The following is a 12,391-nucleotide window of genomic DNA, read 5'->3' on the forward strand; positions in this document are numbered from 1 at the left end:
ATCTTAAAAGAACACATATTACATATCACCAAGGATAGGAAATGAAGGTCATGGTAAATTTGTACAAACAAATCTTATAAAACTAATTTTTATCTTTCTACACACTTCTCTACCCAATTAATTACATTAGCCCAAGTCCCTTTCTCTTGTCATATTTTCATAATTTACTGTTCTGTTAAACTCATTATGCAAATGTTCAACTCTGTTGTTTGGGGTCTTCATTTTTTTCAAGAAAGCTTGTGCGCCATATAAAAATTGTATTAATTTCATTTGTATGAGACTGGTACTGTAGTGTTGTGGTTAAGGAAGTCATATCCCACAACACTAACTGTGGTTGGAATCCTAGTCCAGCAGCTTGAAAAACATGCTGGGCTCATGTCTGTGCATGCCCCAAGAACCAAGGAGATGGAGAGTTGAAGGGATTGCCTCATGACTACACCCCACTGGAAGGTGCTTTCTCTCTCTCTGTCTTTCTACCTGTCTCCAGGGAATGCATATGTCCTCTGAAAATAAATAAGAAATAAATATTTTTTTCCCTTTTTATCTGTAGTATGTCAACTCAATTCTTAGGGGTCAAAATGAACCCTTAAGAGGACAGAGGTAAAATTTTCCTTCCTTTCCAAGACATTCCTTAAAAGAAAGGAAAAGAAATGCAAAGAAGATAATTTAGTTAACACAAAAGGGATTTTTATATTTTCAGTCAGCATGCTTTTCAACATGTTTGTGTTTCCTGTTCAATAGAGGGTCATCTATATTGTCCAACTCAAGTGCTAAATACTAGTCTAGACATATTCTAAATTATTTTTCTCTTTTCAAGATTTGGAAAGTGTAAAATATATTTCAAGAAAAATCAATAACAGTAAGTGTATTTCTTCTCAGCACTTTAATTGATTGTGATAATATTAACTTGGCTCAATATTAGAAAAGATTAAATATCTCTTTAATTAAGCACATTTCTTGATTTTCTCAGGAGAAAGACATTTCACATTTGATTATCAGTTTATATTAGATATAAAATTAATTACTACTATATCACAGATAGTAGAAGCACACGATGTTTGCCAGATAAATGTAAAGCTTCATTTCTAAATGAAGATTTTTTTTTCTATACAGCATATGAGCTTGACAGAGAGACAGAGAGAGGGAAAGTGAGAAATCACCTCTCATGGGGGATGGCCGTCCTACAATCCCCTCTCTTCCATTCTCCTCTCAGGATTTTGGGCACACATACACATGTGCCTGGCATATTCTTTTTTCATGCCACTGGATCCAGGACTTGAACTATGAAGTTGGCTATGTGGGATCTTGCCGCCTTAACTACCTGGCTGGCTCACCAAACGAAGATGTTTCATAAACATGTTTACTGATGAACAACTGCAATAACAAAAAGCTACAAAATTAACATCATTCTTCACGGAATAAGAAAAAATACTCAACTCCTTCAAGTATTTAATACAAGAACTGTGTCTATAATGCTTTTGGTTCAGTTGAGATATTGCCACTTACTGCCTGCTTAAAATGCCACACACACTTTTTTTTTTTTAGAGGTTTATGCTATAGAGTGCGTGTACTCACCAGAAAGACAGAGAGAGACAGACAAAAAGTGATAAATCACCCCCCTCCCCCCAGGGAGGATGGCTACACCACAATCCCTTCTCCTCCATTCTCCTCTGAGGATCTTGGGCACACACACACATGTGCCCAGCGTGAGTTTAAGCCACCAGATTCAGGACTCGAACCGTGGTTGACTACATGGGAGTCCAGCAACATAGCCATTATGCCAACTGCTGGTCCCCTAACACACACGTTTTTTTTTTTTTTCTTTTTAACTTCCCATTTATTTTCCTTCCCTAAAAGAAAATTCTTTGATTTTTTTCAACTCCACCATTTTTTTTTTGAGAGGTTTTTTTTTTTTTTCACTATAGGTCATGTGCGCTCGCCAGACAGACAGAGAGAGACATAGAGACAGAAAGCGAGAAATCACCCCCCAGGGGGGATGGTCAGGCTGCAATCCCTTCTCCTCCATTCTCCTCTCGGGATCTTGGGCACGCACGCACACGCACCCGGCGTGAGTTTTAAGCCACCGGGTCCGGGACGTGAACTGCAGTCGACTATGTGGGAGTCCAGCAACATAGCCATTACGCTTACTGCTGGTTCCCCAACTCCACCATTTTTATTCTCATTAGGATATAATATATTTTCATACAAGAATCATTACTTCTTTGAATGCAAATCCCTCTACTGAGTCTAGTAGAGTGAATTATATCAAGCATTTGATAAATGTTTTGCCAAATTAAAGTATAAATTAGCTGTAGAAACAAACTTAGTTAACAGATAAGTTTACCTAGTCTCTTTGGTACTTACTAGTTTTATAGATAACATTTATTTAATAGTATAAAATACACTGAAGCATAAAAAAGAAAAAGAATCATTCATATATGACCTGTGGGCAACTAGAAGTAGCAAACAGATTAATCATCAAGATCTGGTACAAACAAAAAGGTAAGAAAGCAAGAGAAAGGGCTGGCCCTGTAGCCTAGTGATTAAGGGAGCCAGATGCCACATGGCAGACCAAGGTTTGAATTCTCAAATCTCAGAGGCTTGAGAAGCGCTATGGGTGCTTGTGAATGTGTACCAAATCCTGAAAGGATGGAGAAATGGAGGGATTATAGAGTGACTAGATCCCACTGGGAGGTGCTTTATCTCTCTGTGTCTCTCTGGTAAGTGTACATGCCCTCTGCAATTAAAAAAGAGGAAGAAGACAAGAGATTAAGAGAAATAGAACCTATTAGAAATGAACAAACCTCTTCAGAGTTCGAATGACACAAATATTAATAGAGAAGTGTTTGTACTGGGTTTTGCACCTCACCTGTGAGACTGGCAACCAAGGCACTGTGGAATTAAATGACTACATATTTATTAGTAACAGTCTCTATATTCCAGAATTTAACTAGCAATAACTAATTAGTATTCACTAAAGCCACATGAGCCAGTCTGTTATTGAATATTAAAGTTCCTATGTCACAGTTGGGGAAATCTAAGGAATTAATCAATTTTTGTCAATATGATTTTATAGTCACATTGCAGCACTAGTTAGATAGTCTGAAAGCTATTTTTAAATCCTCATAAAATTTCTTTAAGGCAGAATGTCAAGATTATGATCTTCTTTCACAGTAAGAGTAATTGAAAAATAAATGTTCCAGTTAGACACAGGAAGAATTCCTTGACTCCCTAAATGGGCCATGCCTAAATGACAAAAAGTGCAGGATGAAAGAAATGACCAAACTGACATTTTAAACACACACACACACACACACACACACACACACACACACTTCTCCACTTAAAAATCCTGGGAGCCTTTTATTGCCTACGTAATAAATCCCAAACTCCTTAGAATAGTATTCAAGGAACGTCCATGCTGAAATCAACAAAAATTCAGTCTATTTCAATACTTCATTATTTTTTCTTTCTTCCATTCTTTACCTCACCTACTTCTTTTTTTCTTTAAAGAATTATTTTATTTAACTTTATTTATTTATTTATTTTTAATTTGACCAGAGAAGGAAAGTGAAAAAAGGAGAGAGAGAGAAAGAGAGAAAGCAAGCCACCAGGTCCAGGACTCGGACTCTGTTGGCCATGTGAGTCCAGTACCTTTAATTACCATGCCACCTGCTGACCCCACCTCACCTGCCTACTGCTTTCCATACATTCCAGTCCCACAAATCTATGCCACTTCACCAAAGAGTTCTCTATTGCTAGGACATGCAAGACTCCTTTGAAACCTCGAACATTTACACAAGCCATTCTTGCTGTTTTGAAAGTTTATTCCACTCTTCTCAACTTGATAATCTCTAAGAGTAAAACAGTACATAATCTTGTCTTCCCTCTAAGATTACCCAGTTCTAGGACCACCAGCTGATGTACTGTTTACATCGTTGTACTCCCACAAAGTTTACCAGGGTTCAAGTCCCAGAACAGGCACATTAAAACTCATACCAGACCTGTGTGCGTGCATGCCCAAAATCCTGAGAGGAGAATGGAGGAGAAGGGATTGCAGCATGACCATACCCTCAGGGGATAATTTCTCGCTTCCTGTCTCTCTATCTCTCCAATGAGCACATGCGCCCTATAGCCAAAATATCTCTAAAAAAGAAAGATTTCCCAGTTCTTCCTCTCTGAATCCCCACTGAACTAACTGCTTTTAACTCTGTGCTTCTATTGTGCTGTGTTGTAGCTGAATATTTATATAATTCTTTTCCATAATATACTCAACTCATTGAGGAAGGAATCAAGTCCCTATCATGTCAGTTTCTAAATTTGTTAAGGGTTATTTTATTACTATATCTTGTCTCCGTGACCCCCCCCACCACCACCACAAGACAGTGTATTGGCCATTTCCTAGCTTCAGTAAATTGGATTAAAAATAAAGATTTTGAACTGCCAAAGTGCATGTACACAGGCCAGAGAGTAAGACAGAGGGAGAGGAAATATAGTTGAATTAAACTTGTAGGGGGGAAGAAATTCATTGTCCCTATGAAGTTCATCGAAAATCACTGACAATAGGCAGATTAATAAAAGAAAAAGCAAAAAGATTTATTTTAACATATACAATGGAATACAGGACCCATGTAAAATTATAAACTTGAAAGAGAGGCCAGATGGCTATGGCCTAAATGTCTCTGCACAAGAGACAGGAAAGTGGGAAGAAGTGAATGGGCTTAATGCTATTACAATGATTATTAAATAATTCTATTTGGAAGCTGAATGAGGCCAAGTTACTGAAAGATGAGGTGCAAAGAGTGAACAAAGGTTGTCTTATGGGGAACCAGCAGTTAGCGTAATGGCTATGTCGCTGGACTCCCACGTAGTCGACCGCGGTTCGCCTCCCGGACCTGGTGGCTTAAAACTCACGCCGGGCGCGTGTGCGTGCGTGCCCAAGATCCCAAGAGGAGAATGGAGGAGAAGGGATTGCAGCGTGACCATCCCCCCTGGGGGGGTGATTTCTCGCTTTCTGTCTCTATGTCTCTCTCTGTCTGTCTGGCGAGCGCACGCGCCCTACAGTGAAAATCTCTAAAAAGGAAAAATTACAAAAAAAAAAGGTTGTCTTATGCAAATGAAGTGTTTTAGGTAATTTCTTGGACTCGCCTTCAGAATAGACATCCTGAATGTGGGGATCTTTAATCTTTCTTGTCTCAGTTGTTTAACAAAATTTCTAGCAGGGAGCTTAAAGACAAATGCCTTTTTTTTTTTTTTTTAATTTGTCAGATGGCAAGTCGGCTGGCTGGCGAGAGACAGAAGGTGACAGAGAGAAAGAAAGAACGTAAATTCCCCTTCATAGAGAATGGTAACAATCCATCATCTTCCATTTCCCCCTTCTTTCAGGATTGTGAGCATGTACATACATGCATCCAGAATGTTTTTCAAACCTCTGAGTTTTGGACTCTAACCCACAGTTGGCCATGTAAGAGATCCAGCTACCTTAACCACCATGCCATCCATTGGCCTGACAATTGAATTTCTTTTGGAAAGTAGGTCAGGTAGGTAAATTCCAGAGAGAGATTCTCTTTGCATTTCAGGTTGGGGAGAAAAGACAAGGTTAATGTCTTGATTCTGTGACAACTTTTAATACTTCTCAGCATGTCAAAGTGCCAGTCTATAGGTACCAGCTTCTGAACTCTCCAAACTCAGTCAGCTAAATAATGAATATTTAAAAATCATTTAAAATGACCAAATTACAGAGTTCTTCTGAGAAACAGACAATGTGCTGCCAGGCATCGTAGCAAACTCAAATCAATTTGATTAAAGCTGAACTAGATGCCCTTTTGATCATCTCCATTCCTGCCTCAGTTGTCTGTGACTCATGTTACTTGCTTCTTGACTGTCCAGAATTTGCTATTTAATGTCTTAGGAATTATCTGCCTACTCCTTTAGCAAAATTTGTTATGTTCTTTATCCAATTCTCCCAAGGTACTGCATTTATTTTATAAACTGATAACTTAACCAGCCTGGCAAGCTAATCTATAATAATATGCTAATGGACCCTTTATAGCATTTTAGGTAGCATAACTTTATAATGGCCTTTTAAAAAAATTAATAAACTCTATTTTTTAGAGCCGCTTTGGATTCACAGCAAAACTGAATCGAAAGCATAATTTCCATACTTTCTGTCTCTCCCCCACACAACCTCCTCCACTATTAACATCCAGCATGAAAGTGATGCATTTGTTACAATTGATAAACCTACACAGACATATCATTATGACCTGTAGGAGAGGAAAAATAAGTTTCCCTTTCCTTTTCTAAGTTTGCCACTGAGGTCTCTGTGACACAAGTCAGAATAACATAAAGAAAATAAGTTCATTACCATGTATATCTCATATATACATAGAAAATACCCAGAGAAAAGAGTAAATGTCAAACAAGTAGCCTAAGACTGTAGCTTATATGTGATCTTAAACTAAAATAATGTATAGGGGGAGACAAGGTATGGGAAACAAGTTAAGTAAACACGAATAAAGTTTGTTGAGCAGATTTAAGTTGATTCCCTGTCAGTTGATCATCAGAATCTCTTTTTATTTATATGTCCTTCTCTTTCTGGTGCAAAGAAGACAATACCCTTACAAGTGGAGATGTTCTTCTCAGATGCACATTTTCCTTATAAATCATAATTTATGCTGTTTTCAGCTTCTCCTGTGTCTGCCGTCTCTCCAAATAATCAGTTCAAAATAATTATTATGCCAACAAGATATATTTGGAGTGGCATATTCTGGTCTCCTATTGTCTTATTGTAGAGTGGCATATTCTGAACTGCTACACATTCTGAACTGCTACACATCTTATGTTTACATAAGAGTTCACACTTGGTGCTGTGTATTCAATGCATTTTGATATGTATCCACCATTATGATAACATATCATTTTAATACTGTAAAATTCCTTTCTGTTTCTTTATTTTTCTTATTTTTTCAGAGGGTGATTTTTTGTTTGTTTGTTTGCTATAGGGCTCATCCACTCACCAGAGAGACAGAGAGACAATCCTTTCTCCAACATTCTCCTCTTGGGATCTTTTTTTTTTTTTGGAGAGGTTTTTGCTGTAGGGTGCGAGCGCTCGCCAGACAGACAGAGAGAGACATAGAGACAGAAAGCGAGAAAGCACCCCTAGAGGGGATGGTCACGCCGCAATCCCTTCTCCTCCATTCTCCTCTCGGGATCTTGGGCACGCACGCACACGCACCCGGCGTGAGTTTTAAGCCACCGGGTCTGGGACGCGAACCGCGGTCAACTATGTGGGAGTCCAGCGACATGGCCATTACGTTAACTGCTGGTTCCCTCCTCTTGGGATCTTGAGCATGGATACACATGCACCTGACATGAACGTTAAGCTGCTGGGTCCAGTACTCAATCTGCTATCAAATACATGGGAGTGCAGTGGTCCCAGTCCTCTATGTTTCACCTATCCTTTTCTATCTCTTCTCTAATCCCTGAAAACCACTGACCATTTTGCTGTCTCCATAGTTTTGCCTTTCACAGAATGCTGCGTGGTTAGAATTAAATAATATGTATCCTTCTCAGACTGTCTTCTTTCAATTCTTAATTTGCATTTAAGTTTCCTCTATATCTTTCATGGCTTGATAGCTCATTTTCTTTTTAGCACTGAATAATATCTCATTGTATGGTGGAGCAAAAGCTTATCCACTTATCTACTAAAGGACATCTTGATTGCATTTAAGTTTTGGCAATTATGAATAAAGTTATAGAGATGCTTGTGCAAGTTTTAGTATGGAAGTAAATTTTCAATTTGTTTGTGTAAATATGCTAGACTGCAATTGCTGGATCTTATGGTAAAAGTCTGTTTAGTTTTGGAAGAAATTGCTAAACTGCTTTTTTTTATTGAGGGATTTTTAAAATTATTATTATTATTATTTATACATTTAATAGCTATCCATCATTTAGATTGTAAAGAGGCTTTACCCAGCATGATAAACACCTCAGTCCAGCCCAGTTGAGAATACTATATGCATCCTCATCCACAGATAATAAATCATATCTGTGTCCCACAAATATCTTACCTCAATTTTTTCCCCAAATTTCCTTCCCTATGCTTTTCCCCTCTCATACTCTCTTTCCACTTTGTCTCTAGTGTCCATAAGAATTTTTAATGCTTTTATGTCCTCCAGATTTTCAGTCTCTACCATAGAGAGCAGTCAGTCAGTATATGTTAAGCAGAGACATACAATGTCTCTCTTTCATAACCTGACTTGCTTCACTCAGCAATAAATCTTCCATATTCATTCATTTTCTATCAAATTCCAGGGCTTTGTTGTATTTTATGGCTGAGTAGTATTCCATGTAGTATATGTGACACATTTTTTCAATCTATTCATCTGTTTGTGGACATTTGGGTTGGTTCCATGTCTTAGCAATCGTGAATAGTGCTACAATGAATATAGATGTGCAAGCGCTTTTCTGACTAACTGTTTTCTTGTCCTTTGGGTAGATACCCAGGAGTGGAATTGCTGAATCTTGTGGTAGTTCTATTTGAGGGTTTTTGAGGAACTTCCATATTGTTATATTGTTCTCCACAGTGGCTGGACCAATTTACATTCCCACCAACAACGTGGGAGTGCTCCCCTTTCACCACATCCCCTGACTGGGGCTCATTGTGGTTTTGATCTACATCTCCCTTATTATGAGGGATGCTGAGCATTTTTTCATTTGCTTTTGAGCTGTTCGTATGTCTTCCTTAGAGTTGTTTATTCAGCTAATTTTCCCATTCTTTAATCGGGTTAATCATTTTCTTTCAGGTAAGCTACTTGAATTCCCTGTGTATTCTGGTTATCAGTCCCTTGTCTGAGGCACAGTTAACAAAAATTATCTCCCATTCCGAGGGTTCTCAATTCACACTAATTACCGTATCCTTTGTTGCACAGAAACTTCTTAATCCAATGTATTTCACCTGTTTATTTTGGAGATTATTGCCTATGCTTTGGGGGTCTTGCTTAAAAAGTCTTTGCCTACCCCCAATGTCTTCCAGAGTTGCCCCAGTGTTTTCCACCAGTAGTTTTATATTTTGCAGTCTTAGGTTTAGATCATTGATCCACTTTGAGTTGATTTTTGTTAATGGTGACAGATATGGGTTCAGATGGATCTTTGTTCAGGTGGATATCCAGTATTTCTAGCGCCATTTGCTAAAGAAGTTTTTCTTTTCCCACTGTATTGACTGGTATCCGTTGTCAAAGATCAGTTGACTGTATGTTTTGGGGTTTATTTCTGGGGTCTCTACACTATTCCATTGATCCTCATATTTGTTTTTGTGTCAGTATCTTGCTGTTTTTATTATCACAGCTTTGTAATATATTTTGGGGTCAGGAAGTGACATGCCACCTACTCCACTATTCTTGGGTATTATGGCTTTGGTAATATGTGGTCTTTTATGATTCCAGACAAATTCTATGATTGTCTTTTCTACATCTTTGAAGAGTGTCTCTTGTAATTTTATAGGGATTGCATTAAATATGTAGATTAATTTGGGTAAAATTTCAATTTTGATTATCTTAATTGTGTGAATCCAGGAATATGGAATGTCCTTTCAATTTTGTGTCCTTTTCAATTTTCTTTTTAGGATTTTCACAGTTTTCCTTATAAAGGTCTTTGACTTCCTTGGTTAGTTTTATTCGTAGGTATCTTACACTTCTTGTGGCTATGGAAATGGGATTACTTTCTTCAGTTCTGTCTCTGTTTGCTTGTTGCTTGTATATATAAATACTATAGATTTTCATAAGTTAATTTTGTATCCTGCCACTTCACTGTATGCATTTATTACTTTAAGATGTTTTTTCATGGATACTGTTAGGTCTTCTATGTATACAATCATATCATCTGCAAACAGGGATAATTTCAGCTCTTCTTTTGCTATTGGAATGCCTTTTATTTCCTTCTCTTGTCTGATCACATTGGCTAGGACTTCCAGTACTATACTGAATAGGAGCAGAGAAAGTGGGCATCCTTGTCTAGTACCAGTTATTAGTGGAAAAGATTTCAGCTTTTCCTAATTCAGTATAATGTTTAAATACAGATTTTTCACAGATGGCTTTTATTATGCTGAGAAACAATCCTTCTATGCCAATTTTACAGAGAGGCTTAATCATGAATGGATGTTGTATTTTGCCAAATGCTTTTTCTACATTGATTGAAATGATCATATGGTTTTTATCTTTCTTTCTGTTAATATGATGTATTACATTTATGGTTTTGCATATATTGAACCACCTTGCATCCCTGGAATAAAGCCTATCTGGTTGTGATTAATAACCTTTTTTTATATGTTGTTGAATACGGTTAGCAAATATCTTGTTGAAAATTTTTGCATTTATATTCATCAGAGATATAGGTCTATAGTTTTCCTTTTTTGTTGTACCCTTATCCTTTTTGGGAATGAGGATAATGGAGGCTTCATAGAATGAATTTGGAAGGGTTACCTCCTTTTAGATCTTTAGAAATAGTGTGAGTAGAATGGGGGTTACTTCATCTTTAAAAGTTTTGTAAAATTCAGCAGTGAAGCTATCAGGACCTGGACTTTTCTTTGATGGGAGATCATTTATTACTGATTCAATCTCATTGCTTGTTAAAAGCCTATTTAGACTTTCTATTTCCTCCTGAGTCAATCTTGGTAAATTACATGGGTCCAGGAATTCGTCTATCTCATCCAGGTTTTCTTCTTTTTTGGCATAAAGTTGCTCATAGTATCCTCTATGTTTTGTATTTTTGTTATGTCTGTTGTAATGTTGCCTGATTCATTGCAAATTTGATTTATCTGGTTCCTTTCTCTCTTCTTGTTAATTCACCTAGCTAATGGTGTATAAATCTTGTTTATCTTTTTAAAGAACCAGCTTTTGCTGTTCTTTAATAAGATTTATTTTCTGTATAATTCACTTATTTTTCTATTTCATTGATTTCTCTTCAAATCTTTATTATTTCTTTTCTCCTGGCATTTTTTTTTTAAATTTTTGTTGTTGCTTTTCCAATTCACTGAGGCATGATGTTAGGTTGTCCTTTTTTCACCTTTCCATCTTTTTCTTGTGCAAACTAATTGCTATGATCTTCCCTCTTATGAGTACTTTTGCAGTGTCCCACAAATTATGGAAACTTGTGTACTCATTATCATTTGTTTCCATGAATCTTTTTATTTCAGCCTTAATCTCTTCAGTGGTCTTGAAGTCATTCAGAAGTAGGTTATTTAGTTTTCGTGTATTTTTGTATTTTCAAGCATTTTTTGTGAGATTAATATCACGTTTAATTCCATCATGGTCAGAGAAGATGTTGGATATAGTATCTAGGACTTTGAATCAGTAAAGGCTGGTTTTGTACCCTATCATGTGGTCAATCTTTGAGAAAATACCATGCAGTGCTTAGAAAAAGGTATATTTTGTGGTTTTTGGGGGGAGTGGACAGCTCTATAGATGTCTGTCAAGTCCATCTGATTTATGGTATCATTTAGGTTCAGAATCTCTTTATTTTTTTCTCTCCTTGATCTGTCTAAAGGAAATAATTGAGAGTTGAGATCTGAATCTCTTTGCTTATTTTTTGTCTCATTGACCTGTCTAAAGGAGATAATGGGGTTTTGAGATCTCCAACAATTATTGTGTTACAGTCTCTCTCTCCTTTTAGATCTCAGTCTTTCCTTAACGTATTTGGGTGCTCCTGAGTTTGGTGCATAGATATTTATAAGCGTTATATCTTCTTAATGAATTAGCCCTTTTACTACTACATAATGCCCTTCTTTGTCTCTTCTTATGTTTTTTGTCTTAAAGCCTATTTTGTCCAAAATCAGTATAGCGACTCCTGCTCTTTTCTGGTTTCCATTTGCATGGAATGTCTTTTTTCCAGTCCTTCATTTTCAGTCTATGTATGTCTTTATCCATAAGCTGGGATTCTTGTAGGCAGCAGATGGAGGGTTTCTGATTTTTAATTCAGTCTGTGTCTCTTGATCAAAGAGTTTAATCCATTAATATTAAATGTTATTATTGATATTTCCAGTCTTGTCCCTAGCATTATGCTGGCCATATTCTTAGTGGCTTTTTGTTCTTTTATTGCTGTCTGTCTGTCTTTAGTTTTCTTGGTATAGTACTCTTCAGAATTTCTTGAAGATAACATGCATGATTAAGCCACTATGCAGTTTATTCTAGATGGGAAACCACATTTAGTATGTTGTGATGATGCTCAGGGAATGAATATTAAGTAATTTAAAAAAAAGTTGCAGGAGTAAAAAAAAACAGTACAACTGTTCGTATAGAAATTTTAAAAAATGCATATTTGATGACTGCAGTAAGCTATATAGCCCCAGCTAGGTACTACTTTATAGTATGTTCACTCTACTCACTGAGGTTTA

The sequence above is a fragment of the Tupaia chinensis genome, unplaced genomic scaffold (assembly GCF_000334495.1).
Source record: "Tupaia chinensis unplaced genomic scaffold, TupChi_1.0 Scaffold000005_2, whole genome shotgun sequence".
Taxonomy (NCBI): domain Eukaryota; kingdom Metazoa; phylum Chordata; class Mammalia; order Scandentia; family Tupaiidae; genus Tupaia; species Tupaia belangeri.